The sequence below is a fragment of the Mobula birostris genome, chromosome 18 (genome assembly GCF_030028105.1).
Source record: "Mobula birostris isolate sMobBir1 chromosome 18, sMobBir1.hap1, whole genome shotgun sequence".
Lineage (NCBI taxonomy): Eukaryota > Metazoa > Chordata > Chondrichthyes > Myliobatiformes > Myliobatidae > Mobula > Mobula birostris.
This window is the reverse complement of record NC_092387.1, coordinates 107919-123608: the sequence shown is the minus strand read 5'-3', so window position 1 is coordinate 123608 and position 15690 is coordinate 107919.

The window sequence follows — 15690 nt, the reverse complement described above, 5'->3', positions numbered from 1 at the left end:
CCTAACGGAAACAACTTAGGTTAACTTTCCACATGATTCTGACATATCTGCAAGTTGTTTCATACCTGTGCACATCAAGACAAAAAAGTTGTTATCTCAGTGAATGCAATGCTTAGACAATACAAATAGTATACATTTCAATTTTACTACAAAGCACTTACTGCAAACCTAATGGAAACACCTTAGGTTAACTTCCCACATGATTCTGAGATGTCTGAAAGTTGTTTCATACCTGTGCACATAAAGACAAAAAAGTTGATTTCACGGTGAGTAGAATGCTTTGACATAAAAGTAGTATACATTTCAATTTTACAACAAATTACTTACTGCAAACCTAATGGAAACCATTTAGGTTAACTTTCCACATGATTATCAGTAGTTTGAAAGTTGTTTCATGGCTGCACACATCAACACAAAAAAGTTGTAATCTCAGTGCATGCAATGCTTAGACAATACAAATAGTATACATTTCAATTTTACACCAAAGCACTTACTGCAAACCTAATGGAAACACTTTAGGTTAACTTCCCACATGATTCTGAGATGTCTGAAAGTTGTTTCATACCTGTGCACATCAAGACAAAAAAGTTGTTTTCTCAGTGCATGCAATGCTTTTACAATACAAATAGTATACATTTCAATTTTACACCAAAGCACTTACTGCAAACCTAATGGAAACACTTTAGGTTAACTTTCCACATGATTCTGACATGTCTGAAAGTTGTTTCATACCTGTGCACATCAAGACAAAAAAGTTGTTATCTCAGTGAATGCAATGCTTAGGCAATACAAATAGTATACATTTCAATTTTACTACAAAGCACTTACTGCAAACCTAATGGAAACAACTTAGGTTAACTTCCCACATGATTCTGAGATGTCTGAAAGTTGTTTCATGCCTGTACACATAAAGACAAAAAAGTTGATTTCACGTTGAGTAGAATGCTTTGACATAAAAGCAGTATACATTTGAATTGTACTCAAAAGTCCTGACTGCAAACCTAATGCAAACACATTTGCTTAACTTCCCAGATGAATATGACTAGGTGTAAAGTTGTTTCATGCCTCAGTTCATCAAGACAAAAAAGTTACTTTCTCAGTACTACTATGCTCTGACATTAAGGAAGTACACATCTGAATTTTACACCAAAGTACTTACTGCAAACTAATGGAAACAACTTAGGTTAACTTCCCACATGATTATGAGTAGTTTGAAAGTTGTTTCATGGCTGTACACATCAACACAAAAAAGTTGTTATCTCAGTGCATGCAATGCTTAGACAATACAAATAGTATACATTTCAATTTTACACCAAAGCACTTACTGCAAACCTAATGGAAACAACATAGATTACTTCCCACATGATTCTGAGATGTCTGAAAGTTGTTTCATACCTGTGCACATCAAGACAAAAAAGTTGTTTTCTCAGTGCATGCAATGCTTTTACAAACAAATAGTATACATTTCAATTTTACACCAAAGCACTTACTGCAGATCTAATGGAAACACCTTAGGTTAACTTTCCACATGATTATGAGTAGTTTGAAAGTTGTTTCATGGCTGTACACATCAACAGAAAAAAGTTGTTATCTCAGTGAATGCAATGCTTAGACAATACAAATAGTATACATTTCAATTTTACTACAAAGCACTTACTGCAAACCTAATGGAAACACCTTAGGTTAACTTCCCACATGATTCTGAGATGTCTGAAAGTTGTTTCATACCTGTACACATAAAGACAAAAAAGTTGATTTCACGGTGAATAGAATGCTTTGACATAAAAGTAGTATACATTTCAATTTTACACCAAAGTACTTACTGCAAACTAATGGAAACACCTTAGGTTAACTTCCCACATTATTATGAGTAGTTTGAAAGTTGTTTCATGGCTGTAGACATCAACACATAAAAGTTGTTATCTCAGTGCATGCAATGCTTAGACAATACAAATAGTATACATTTCAATTTGACACCAAAGTACTTACTGCAAACCTAATGGAAACAACTTAGATTAACTTCCCACATGATTCTGAGATGTCTGAAAGTTGTTTCATACCTGTGCACATCAAGACAAAAAAGTTGTTTTCTCAGTGCACGCAATGCTTTTACAATTCATATAGTATACATTTCAATTTCACACCAAAGCACTTACTGCAAACCTAATGGAAACAACTTAGATTAACTTCCCACATGATTCTGAGATGTCTGAAAGTTGTTTCATACCTGTGCACATCAAGACAAAAAAGTTCTTTTCTCAGTGCATGCAATGCTTTTACAATACAAATAGTATACATTTCAATTTTACAGCAAAGCACTTACTGCAAACCTAATGGAAACACTTTAGGTTAACTTTCCACATGATTCTGAGATGTCTGAAAGTTGTTTCATACCTGTGCACATCAAGACAAAAAAGTTGTTATCTCAGTGAATGCAATGCTTAGGCAATACAAATAGTATACATTTCAATTTTACTACAAAGCACTTACTGCAAACCTAATGGAAACACCTTAGGTTAACTTCCCACATGATTCTGAGATGTCTGAAAGTTGTTTCATAACTGTACACATAAAGACAAAAAAGTTGATTTCACGGTGAATAGAATGCTTTGACATAAAAGTAGTATACATTTCAATTTTACACCAAAGTACTTACTGCAAACTAATGGAAACACCTTAGGTTAACTTCCCACATTATTATGAGTAGTTTGAAAGTTGTTTCATGGCTGTAGACATCAACACATAAAAGTTGTTATCTCAGTGCATGCAATGCTTAGACAATACAAATAGTATACATTTCAATTTTACACCAAAGTACTTACTGCAAACCTAATGGAAACAACTTAGATTAACTTCCCACATGATTCTGAGATGTCTGAAAGTTGTTTCATACCTGTGCACATCAAGACAAAAAAGTTGTTTTCTCAGTGCACGCAATGCTTTTACAATACATAAAGTATACATTTCAATTTCACACCAAAGCACTTACTGCAAACCTAATGGAAACAACTTAGATTAACTTCCCACATGATTCTGAGATGTCTGAAAGTTGTTTCATACCTGTGCACATCAAGACAAAAAAGTTCTTTTCTCAGTGCATGCAATGCTTTTACAATACAAATAGTATACATTTCAATTTTACAGCAAAGCACTTACTGCAAACCTAATGGAAACAACTTAGGTTAACTTTCCACATGATTCTGACATATCTGCAAGTTGTTTCATACCTGTGCACATCAAGACAAAAAAGTTGTTATCTCAGTGAATGCAATGCTTAGACAATACAAATAGTATGCATTTCAATTTTACTACAAAGCACTTACTGCAGATCTAATGGAAACACCTTAGGTTAACTTTCCACATGATTATGAGTAGTTTGAAAGTTGTTTCATGGCTGTACACATCAACAGAAAAAAGTTGTTATCTCAGTGAATGCAATGCTTAGACAATACAAATAGTATACATTTCAATTTTACTACAAAGCACTTACTGCAAACCTAATGGAAACACCTTAGGTTAACTTTCCACATGATTCTGAGATGTCTGAAAGTTGTTTCATACCTGTGCACATCAAGACAAAAAAGTTCTTTTCTCAGTGCATGCAATGCTTTTACAATACAAATAGTATACATTTCAATTTTACAGCAAAGCACTTACTGCAAACCTAATGGAAACAACTTAGGTTAACTTTCCACATGATTCTGACATATCTGCAAGTTGTTTCATACCTGTGCACATCAAGACAAAAAAGTTGTTATCTCAGTGAATGCAATGCTTAGACAATACAAATAGTATACATTTCAATTTTACTACAAAGCACTTAATGCAAACCTAATGGAAACACCTTAGGTTAACTTCCCACATGATTCTGAGATGTCTGAAAGTTGTTTCATACCTGTGCACATAAAGACAAAAAAGTTGATTTCACGGTGAGTAGAATGCTTTGACATAAAAGTAGTATACATTTCAATTTTACAACAAATTACTGCAAACCTAATGGAAACCATTTAGGTTAACTTTCCACATGATTATCAGTAGTTTGAAAGTTGTTTCATGGCTGCACACATCAACACAAAAAAGTTGTAATCTCAGTGCATGCAATGCTTAGACAATACAAATAGTATACATTTCAATTTTACACCAAAGCACTTACTGCAAACCTAATGGAATCACTTTAGGTTAACTTCCCACATGATTCTGAGATGTCTGAAAGTTGTTTCATACCTGTGCACATCAAGACAAAAAAGTTGTTTTCTCAGTGCATGCAATGCTTTTACAATACAAATAGTATACATTTCAATTTTACACCAAAGCACTTACTGCAAACCTAATGGAAACACTTTAGGTTAACTTTCCACATGATTCTGACATGTCTGAAAGTTGTTTCATACCTGTGCACATCAAGACAAAAAAGTTGTTATCTCAGTGAATGCAATGCTTAGGCAATACAAATAGTATACATTTCAATTTTACTACAAAGCACTTACTGCAAACCTAATGGAAACACCTTAGGTTAACTTCCCACATGATTCTGAGATGTCTGAAAGTTGTTTCATGCCTGTACACATAAAGACAAAAAAGTTGATTTCACGTTGAGTAGAATGCTTTGACATAAAAGCAGTATACATTTGAATTGTACTCAAAAGTCCTGACTGCAAACCTAATGCAAACACATTTGCTTAACTTCCCAGATGAATATGACTAGGTGTAAAGTTGTTTCATGCCTCAGTTCATCAAGACAAAAAAGTTACTTTCTCAGTACTACTATGCTCTGATATTAAGGAAGTACACATCTGAATTTTACACCAAAGTACTTACTGCAAACTAATGGAAACAACTTAGGTTAACTTCCCACATCATTATGAGTAGTTTGAAAGTTGTTTCATGGCTGTACACATCAACACAAAAAAGTTGTTATCTCAGTGCATGCAGTGCTTAGACAATACAAATAGTATACATTTCAATTTTACACCAAAGCAGTAACTGCAAACCTAATGGAAACAACTTAGATTAACTGCCCTCATGATTCTGAGATGTCTGAAAGTTGTTTCATACCTGTGCACATCAAGACAAAAAAGTTGTTTTCTCAGTGCATGCAATGCTTTATAAATACAAATAGTATACATTTCAATTTTACACCAAAGCACTTACTGCAAACCTAATGGAAACACTTTAGTTTAACTTCCCACATGATTCTGAGATGTCTGAAAGTTGTTTCATACCTGTGCACATAAAGACAAAAAAGTTGATTTCACAGTGAATCGAATGCTTTGACAGAAAAGTAGTATACATTTCATTTGTACTCAAAAGTCCTGACTGCAAACCTAATGCAAACACATTTGGTTAACTTCCCAGATGAATATGACTGGGTTTAAAGTTGTTTCATGCCTCAGTTCATCAAGACAAAAAAGTTCCTTTCTCAGTACTACTATGCTCTGACATTAAGGAAGTACACATCTGAATTTTACACCAAAGTATTTACTGCAAACTAATGGAAACAACTTAGATTAACTTCCCACATGATTATGAGTAGTTTGAAAGTTGATTCATGGCTGTACACATCAACACAAAAAAATTGTTATCTCAGTGAATGCAAAGCTTAGACAATACAAATAGTATACATTTCAATTTTACTACAAAGCACTTACTGCAAACCTAATGGAAACACCTTAGCTTAACTTCCCACAAGATTCTGAGATGTCTGAAAGTTGTTTCACAGCTGTACACATAAAGACAAAAAAGTTGATTTCACGTTGAGTAGAATGCTTTGACATAAAAGCAGTATACATTTGAATTGTACTCAAAAGTCCTGACTGCAAACCTAATGCAAACACATTTGGTTAACTTCCCAGATGAATATGACTAGGTTTAAAGTTGTTTCATGCCTCAGTTCATCAAGACAAAAAAGTTACTTTCTCAGTACTACTATGCTCTGACATTAAGGAAGTACACATCTGAATTTTACACCAAAGTACTTACTGCAAACTAATGGAAACAACTTAGGTTAACTTCCCACATGATTATGAGTAGTTTGAAAGTTGTTTCATGGCTGTACACATCAACACAAAAAAGTTGTTATCTCAGTGCATGCAATGCTTAGACAATACAAATAGTATACATTTCAATTTTACACCAAAGCACTTACTGCAAACCTAATGGAAACAACATAGATTAACTTCCCACATGATTCTGAGATGTCTGAAAGTTGTTTCATACCTGTGCACATCAAGACAAAAAAGTTGTTTTCTCAGTGCATGCAATGCTTTTACAAACAAATAGTATACATTTCAATTTTACACCAAAGCACTTACTGCAGATCTAATGGAAACACCTTAGGTTAACTTTCCACATGATTATGAGTAGTTTGAAAGTTGTTTCATGGCTGTACACATCAACAGAAAAAAGTTGTAATCTCAGTGAATGCAATGCTTAGACAATACAAATAGTATACATTTCAATTTTACTACAAAGCACTTACTGCAAACCTAATGGAAACACCTTAGGTTAACTTCCCACATGATTCTGAGATGTCTGAAAGTTGTTTCATACCTGTACACATAAAGACAAAAAAGTTGATTTCACGGTGAATAGAATGCTTTGACATAAAAGTAGTATACATTTCAATTTTACACCAAAGTACTTACTGCAAACTAATGGAAACACCTTAGGTTAACTTCCCACATTATTATGAGTAGTTTGAAAGTTGTTTCATGGCTGTAGACATCAACACATAAAAGTTGTTATCTCAGTGCATGCAATGCTTAGACAATACAAATAGTATACATTTCTATTTGACACCAAAGTACTTACTGCAAACCTAATGGAAACAACTTAGATTAACTTACCACATGATTCTGAGATGTCTGAAAGTTGTTTCATACCTGTGCACATCAAGACAAAAAAGTTGTTTTCTCAGTGCACGCAATGCTTTTACAATACATATAGTATACATTTCAATTTCACACCAAAGCACTTACTGCAAACCTAATGGAAACAACTTAGATTAACTTCCCACATGATTCTGAGATGTCTGAAAGTTGTTTCATACCTGTGCACATCAAGACAAAAAAGTTCTTTTCTCAGTGCATGCAATGCTTTTACAATACAAATAGTATACATTTCAATTTTACAGCAAAGCACTTACTGCAAACCTAATGGAAACACTTTAGGTTAACTTTCCACATGATTCTGACATGTCTGAAAGTTGTTTCATACCTGTGCACATCAAGACAAAAAAGTTGTTATCTCAGTGAATGCAATGCTTAGGCAATACAAATAGTATACATTTCAATTTTACTACAAAGCACTTACTGCAAACCTAATGGAAACACCTTAGGTTAACTTCCCACATGATTCTGAGATGTCTGAAAGTTGTTTCATACCTGTACACATAAAGACAAAAAAGTTGATTTCACGGTGAATAGAATGCTTTGACATAAAAGTAGTATACATTTCAATTTTACACCAAAGTACTTACTGCAAACTAATGGAAACACCTTAGGTTAACTTCCCACATTATTATGAGTAGTTTGAAAGTTGTTTCATGGCTGTAGACATCAACACATAAAAGTTGTTATCTCAGTGCATGCAATGCTTAGACAATACAAATAGTATACATTTCAATTTTACACCAAAGTACTTACTGCAAACCTAATGGAAACAACTTAGATTAACTTCCCACATGATTCTGAGATGTCTGAAAGTTGTTTCATACCTGTGCACATCAAGACAAAAAAGTTGTTTTCTCAGTGCACGCAATGCTTTTACAATACATATAGTATACATTTCAATTTCACACCAAAGCACTTACTGCAAACCTAATGGAAACAACTTAGATTAACTTCCCACATGATTCTGAGATGTCTGAAAGTTGTTTCATACCTGTGCACATCAAGACAAAAAAGTTCTTTTCTCAGTGCATGCAATGCTTTTACAATACAAATAGTATACATTTCAATTTTACAGCAAAGCACTTACTGCAAACCTAATGGAAACAACTTAGGTTAACTTTCCACATGATTCTGACATATCTGCAAGTTGTTTCATACCTGTGCACATCAAGACAAAAAAGTTGTTATCTCAGTGAATGCAATGCTTAGATAATACAAATAGTATACATTTCAATTTTACTACAAAGCACTTACTGCAGATCTAATGGAAACACCTTAGGTTAACTTTCCACATGATTATGAGTAGTTTGAAAGTTGTTTCATGGCTGTACACATCAACAGAAAAAAGTTGTTATCTCAGTGAATGCAATGCTTAGACAATACAAATAGTATACATTTCAATTTTACTACAAAGCACTTACTGCAAACCTAATGGAAACACCTTAGGTTAACTTTCCACATGATTCTGAGATGTCTGAAAGTTGTTTCATACCTGTGCACATCAAGACAAAAAAGTTCTTTTCTCAGTGCATGCAATGCTTTTACAATACAAATAGTATACATTTCAATTTTACAGCAAAGCACTTACTGCAAACCTAATGGAAACAACTTAGGTTAACTTTCCACATGATTCTGACATATCTGCAAGTTGTTTCATACCTGTGCACATCAAGACAAAAAAGTTGTTATCTCAGTGAATGCAATGCTTAGACAATACAAATAGTATACATTTCAATTTTACTACAAAGCACTTAATGCAAACCTAATGGAAACACCTTAGGTTAACTTCCCACATGATTCTGAGATGTCTGAAAGTTGTTTCATACCTGTGCACATAAAGACAAAAAAGTTGATTTCACGGTGAGTAGAATGCTTTGACATAAAAGTAGTATACATTTCAATTTTACAACAAATTACTTACTGCAAACCTAATGGAAACCATTTAGGTTAACTTTCCACATGATTATCAGTAGTTTGAAAGTTGTTTCATGGCTGCACACATCAACACAAAAAAGTTGTAATCTCAGTGCATGCAATGCTTAGACAATACAAATAGTATACATTTCAATTTTACACCAAAGCACTTACTGCAAACCTAATGGAATCACTTTAGGTTAACTTCCCACATGATTCTGAGATGTCTGAAAGTTGTTTCATACCTGTGCACATCAAGACAAAAAAGTTGTTTTCTCAGTGCATGCAATGCTTTTACAATACAAATAGTATACATTTCAATTTTACACCAAAGCACTTACTGCAAACCTAATGGAAACACTTTAGGTTAACTTTCCACATGATTCTGACATGTCTGAAAGTTGTTTCATACCTGTGCACATCAAGACAAAAAAGTTGTTATCTCAGTGAATGCAATGCTTAGGCAATACAAATAGTATACATTTCAATTTTACTACAAAGCACTTACTGCAAACCTAATGGAAACACCTTAGGTTAACTTCCCACATGATTCTGAGATGTCTGAAAGTTGTTTCATACCTGTGCACATAAAGACAAAAAAGTTGATTTCACGGTGAGTAGAATGCTTTGACATAAAAGTAGTATACATTTCAATTTTACAACAAATTACTTACTGCAAACCTAATGGAAACCATTTAGGTTAACTTTCCACATGATTATCAGTAGTTTGAAAGTTGTTTCATGGCTGCACACATCAACACAAAAAAGTTGTAATCTCAGTGCATGCAATGCTTAGACAATACAAATAGTATACATTTCAATTTTACACCAAAGCACTTACTGCAAACCTAATGGAAACACTTTAGGTTAACTTCCCACATGATTCTGAGATGTCTGAAAGTTGTTTCATACCTGTGCACATCAAGACAAAAAAGTTGTTTTCTCAGTGCATGCAATGCTTTTACAATACAAATAGTATACATTTCAATTTTACACCAAAGCACTTACTGCAAACCTAATGGAAACACTTTAGGTTAACTTTCCACATGATTCTGACATGTCTGAAAGTTGTTTCATACCTGTGCACATCAAGACAAAAAAGTTGTTATCTCAGTGAATGCAATGCTTAGGCAATACAAATAGTATACATTTCAATTTTACTACAAAGCACTTACTGCAAACCTAATGGAAACAACTTAGGTTAACTTCCCACATGATTCTGAGATGTCTGAAAGTTGTTTCATGCCTGTACACATAAAGACAAAAAAGTTGATTTCACGTTGAGTAGAATGCTTTGACATAAAAGCAGTATACATTTGAATTGTACTCAAAAGTCCTGACTGCAAACCTAATGCAAACACATTTGCTTAACTTCCCAGATGAATATGACTAGGTGTAAAGTTGTTTCATGCCTCAGTTCATCAAGACAAAAAAGTTACTTTCTCAGTACTACTATGCTCTGACATTAAGGAAGTACACATCTGAATTTTACACCAAAGTACTTACTGCAAACTAATGGAAACAACTTAGGTTAACTTCCCACATGATTATGAGTAGTTTGAAAGTTGTTTCATGGCTGTACACATCAACACAAAAAAGTTGTTATCTCAGTGCATGCAATGCTTAGACAATACAAATAGTATACATTTCAATTTTACACCAAAGCACTTACTGCAAACCTAATGGAAACAACATAGATTACTTCCCACATGATTCTGAGATGTCTGAAAGTTGTTTCATACCTGTGCACATCAAGACAAAAAAGTTGTTTTCTCAGTGCATGCAATGCTTTTACAAACAAATAGTATACATTTCAATTTTACACCAAAGCACTTACTGCAGATCTAATGGAAACACCTTAGGTTAACTTTCCACATGATTATGAGTAGTTTGAAAGTTGTTTCATGGCTGTACACATCAACAGAAAAAAGTTGTTATCTCAGTGAATGCAATGCTTAGACAATACAAATAGTATACATTTCAATTTTACTACAAAGCACTTACTGCAAACCTAATGGAAACACCTTAGGTTAACTTCCCACATGATTCTGAGATGTCTGAAAGTTGTTTCATACCTGTACACATAAAGACAAAAAAGTTGATTTCACGGTGAATAGAATGCTTTGACATAAAAGTAGTATACATTTCAATTTTACACCAAAGTACTTACTGCAAACTAATGGAAACACCTTAGGTTAACTTCCCACATTATTATGAGTAGTTTGAAAGTTGTTTCATGGCTGTAGACATCAACACATAAAAGTTGTTATCTCAGTGCATGCAATGCTTAGACAATACAAATAGTATACATTTCAATTTGACACCAAAGTACTTACTGCAAACCTAATGGAAACAACTTAGATTAACTTCCCACATGATTCTGAGATGTCTGAAAGTTGTTTCATACCTGTGCACATCAAGACAAAAAAGTTGTTTTCTCAGTGCACGCAATGCTTTTACAATTCATATAGTATACATTTCAATTTCACACCAAAGCACTTACTGCAAACCTAATGGAAACAACTTAGATTAACTTCCCACATGATTCTGAGATGTCTGAAAGTTGTTTCATACCTGTGCACATCAAGACAAAAAAGTTCTTTTCTCAGTGCATGCAATGCTTTTACAATACAAATAGTATACATTTCAATTTTACAGCAAAGCACTTACTGCAAACCTAATGGAAACACTTTAGGTTAACTTTCCACATGATTCTGAGATGTCTGAAAGTTGTTTCATACCTGTGCACATCAAGACAAAAAAGTTGTTATCTCAGTGAATGCAATGCTTAGGCAATACAAATAGTATACATTTCAATTTTACTACAAAGCACTTACTGCAAACCTAATGGAAACACCTTAGGTTAACTTCCCACATGATTCTGAGATGTCTGAAAGTTGTTTCATAACTGTACACATAAAGACAAAAAAGTTGATTTCACGGTGAATAGAATGCTTTGACATAAAAGTAGTATACATTTCAATTTTACACCAAAGTACTTACTGCAAACTAATGGAAACACCTTAGGTTAACTTCCCACATTATTATGAGTAGTTTGAAAGTTGTTTCATGGCTGTAGACATCAACACATAAAAGTTGTTATCTCAGTGCATGCAATGCTTAGACAATACAAATAGTATACATTTCAATTTTACACCAAAGTACTTACTGCAAACCTAATGGAAACAACTTAGATTAACTTCCCACATGATTCTGAGATGTCTGAAAGTTGTTTCATACCTGTGCACATCAAGACAAAAAAGTTGTTTTCTCAGTGCACGCAATGCTTTTACAATACATAAAGTATACATTTCAATTTCACACCAAAGCACTTACTGCAAACCTAATGGAAACAACTTAGATTAACTTCCCACATGATTCTGAGATGTCTGAAAGTTGTTTCATACCTGTGCACATCAAGACAAAAAAGTTCTTTTCTCAGTGCATGCAATGCTTTTACAATACAAATAGTATACATTTCAATTTTACAGCAAAGCACTTACTGCAAACCTAATGGAAACAACTTAGGTTAACTTTCCACATGATTCTGACATATCTGCAAGTTGTTTCATACCTGTGCACATCAAGACAAAAAAGTTGTTATCTCAGTGAATGCAATGCTTAGACAATACAAATAGTATACATTTCAATTTTACTACAAAGCACTTACTGCAGATCTAATGGAAACACCTTAGGTTAACTTTCCACATGATTATGAGTAGTTTGAAAGTTGTTTCATGGCTGTACACATCAACAGAAAAAAGTTGTTATCTCAGTGAATGCAATGCTTAGACAATACAAATAGTATACATTTCAATTTTACTACAAAGCACTTACTGCAAACCTAATGGAAACACCTTAGGTTAACTTTCCACATGATTCTGAGATGTCTGAAAGTTGTTTCATACCTGTGCACATCAAGACAAAAAAGTTCTTTTCTCAGTGCATGCAATGCTTTTACAATACAAATAGTATACATTTCAATTTTACAGCAAAGCACTTACTGCAAACCTAATGGAAACAACTTAGGTTAACTTTCCACATGATTCTGACATATCTGCAAGTTGTTTCATACCTGTGCACATCAAGACAAAAAAGTTGTTATCTCAGTGAATGCAATGCTTAGACAATACAAATAGTATACATTTCAATTTTACTACAAAGCACTTAATGCAAACCTAATGGAAACACCTTAGGTTAACTTCCCACATGATTCTGAGATGTCTGAAAGTTGTTTCATACCTGTGCACATAAAGACAAAAAAGTTGATTTCACGCTGAGTAGAATGCTTTGACATAAAAGTAGTATACATTTCAATTTTACAACAAATTACTTACTGCAAACCTAATGGAAACCATTTAGGTTAACTTTCCACATGATTATCAGTAGTTTGAAAGTTGTTTCATGGCTGCACACATCAACACAAAAAAGTTGTAATCTCAGTGCATGCAATGCTTAGACAATACAAATAGTATACATTTCAATTTTACACCAAAGCACTTACTGCAAACCTAATGGAATCACTTTAGGTTAACTTCCCACATGATTCTGAGATGTCTGAAAGTTGTTTCATACCTGTGCACATCAAGACAAAAAAGTTGTTTTCTCAGTGCATGCAATGCTTTTACAATACAAATAGTATACATTTCAATTTTACACCAAAGCACTTACTGCAAACCTAATGGAAACACTTTAGGTTAACTTTCCACATGATTCTGACATGTCTGAAAGTTGTTTCATACCTGTGCACATCAAGACAAAAAAGTTGTTATCTCAGTGAATGCAATGCTTAGGCAATACAAATAGTATACATTTCAATTTTACTACAAAGCACTTACTGCAAACCTAATGGAAACACCTTAGGTTAACTTCCCACATGATTCTGAGATGTCTGAAAGTTGTTTCATGCCTGTACACATAAAGACAAAAAAGTTGATTTCACGTTGAGTAGAATGCTTTGACATAAAAGCAGTATACATTTGAATTGTACTCAAAAGTCCTGACTGCAAACCTAATGCAAACACATTTGCTTAACTTCCCAGATGAATATGACTAGGTGTAAAGTTGTTTCATGCCTCAGTTCATCAAGACAAAAAAGTTACTTTCTCAGTACTACTATGCTCTGATATTAAGGAAGTACACATCTGAATTTTACACCAAAGTACTTACTGCAAACTAATGGAAACAACTTAGGTTAACTTCCCACATCATTATGAGTAGTTTGAAAGTTGTTTCATGGCTGTACACATCAACACAAAAAAGTTGTTATCTCAGTGCATGCAGTGCTTAGACAATACAAATAGTATACATTTCAATTTTACACCAAAGCAGTAACTGCAAACCTAATGGAAACAACTTAGATTAACTGCCCTCATGATTCTGAGATGTCTGAAAGTTGTTTCATACCTGTGCACATCAAGACAAAAAAGTTGTTTTCTCAGTGCATGCAATGCTTTATAAATACAAATAGTATACATTTCAATTTTACACCAAAGCACTTACTGCAAACCTAATGGAAACACTTTAGTTTAACTTCCCACATGATTCTGAGATGTCTGAAAGTTGTTTCATACCTGTGCACATAAAGACAAAAAAGTTGATTTCACAGTGAATCGAATGCTTTGACAGAAAAGTAGTATACATTTCATTTGTACTCAAAAGTCCTGACTGCAAACCTAATGCAAACACATTTGGTTAACTTCCCAGATGAATATGACTGGGTTTAAAGTTGTTTCATGCCTCAGTTCATCAAGACAAAAAAGTTCCTTTCTCAGTACTACTATGCTCTGACATTAAGGAAGTACACATCTGAATTTTACACCAAAGTATTTACTGCAAACTAATGGAAACAACTTAGATTAACTTCCCACATGATTATGAGTAGTTTGAAAGTTGATTCATGGCTGTACACATCAACACAAAAAAATTGTTATCTCAGTGAATGCAAAGCTTAGACAATACAAATAGTATACATTTCAATTTTACTACAAAGCACTTACTGCAAACCTAATGGAAACACCTTAGCTTAACTTCCCACAAGATTCTGAGATGTCTGAAAGTTGTTTCACAGCTGTACACATAAAGACAAAAAAGTTGATTTCACGTTGAGTAGAATGCTTTGACATAAAAGCAGTATACATTTGAATTGTACTCAAAAGTCCTGACTGCAAACCTAATGCAAACACATTTGGTTAACTTCCCAGATGAATATGACTAGGTTTAAAGTTGTTTCATGCCTCAGTTCATCAAGACAAAAAAGTTACTTTCTCAGTACTACTATGCTCTGACATTAAGGAAGTACACATCTGAATTTTACACCAAAGTACTTACTGCAAACTAATGGAAACAACTTAGGTTAACTTCCCACATGATTATGAGTAGTTTGAAAGTTGTTTCATGGCTGTACACATCAACACAAAAAAGTTGTTATCTCAGTGCATGCAATGCTTAGACAATACAAATAGTATACATTTCAATTTTACACCAAAGCACTTACTGCAAACCTAATGGAAACAACATAGATTAACTTCCCACATGATTCTGAGATGTCTGAAAGTTGTTTCATACCTGTGCACATCAAGACAAAAAAGTTGTTTTCTCAGTGCATGCAATGCTTTTACAAACAAATAGTATACATTTCAATTTTACACCAAAGCACTTACTGCAGATCTAATGGAAACACCTTAGGTTAACTTTCCACATGATTATGAGTAGTTTGAAAGTTGTTTCATGGCTGTACACATCAACAGAAAAAAGTTGTAATCTCAGTGAATGCAATGCTTAGACAATACAAATAGTATACATTTCAATTTTACTACAAAGCACTTACTGCAAACCTAATGGAAACACCTTAGGTTAACTTCCCACATGATTCTGAGATGTCTGA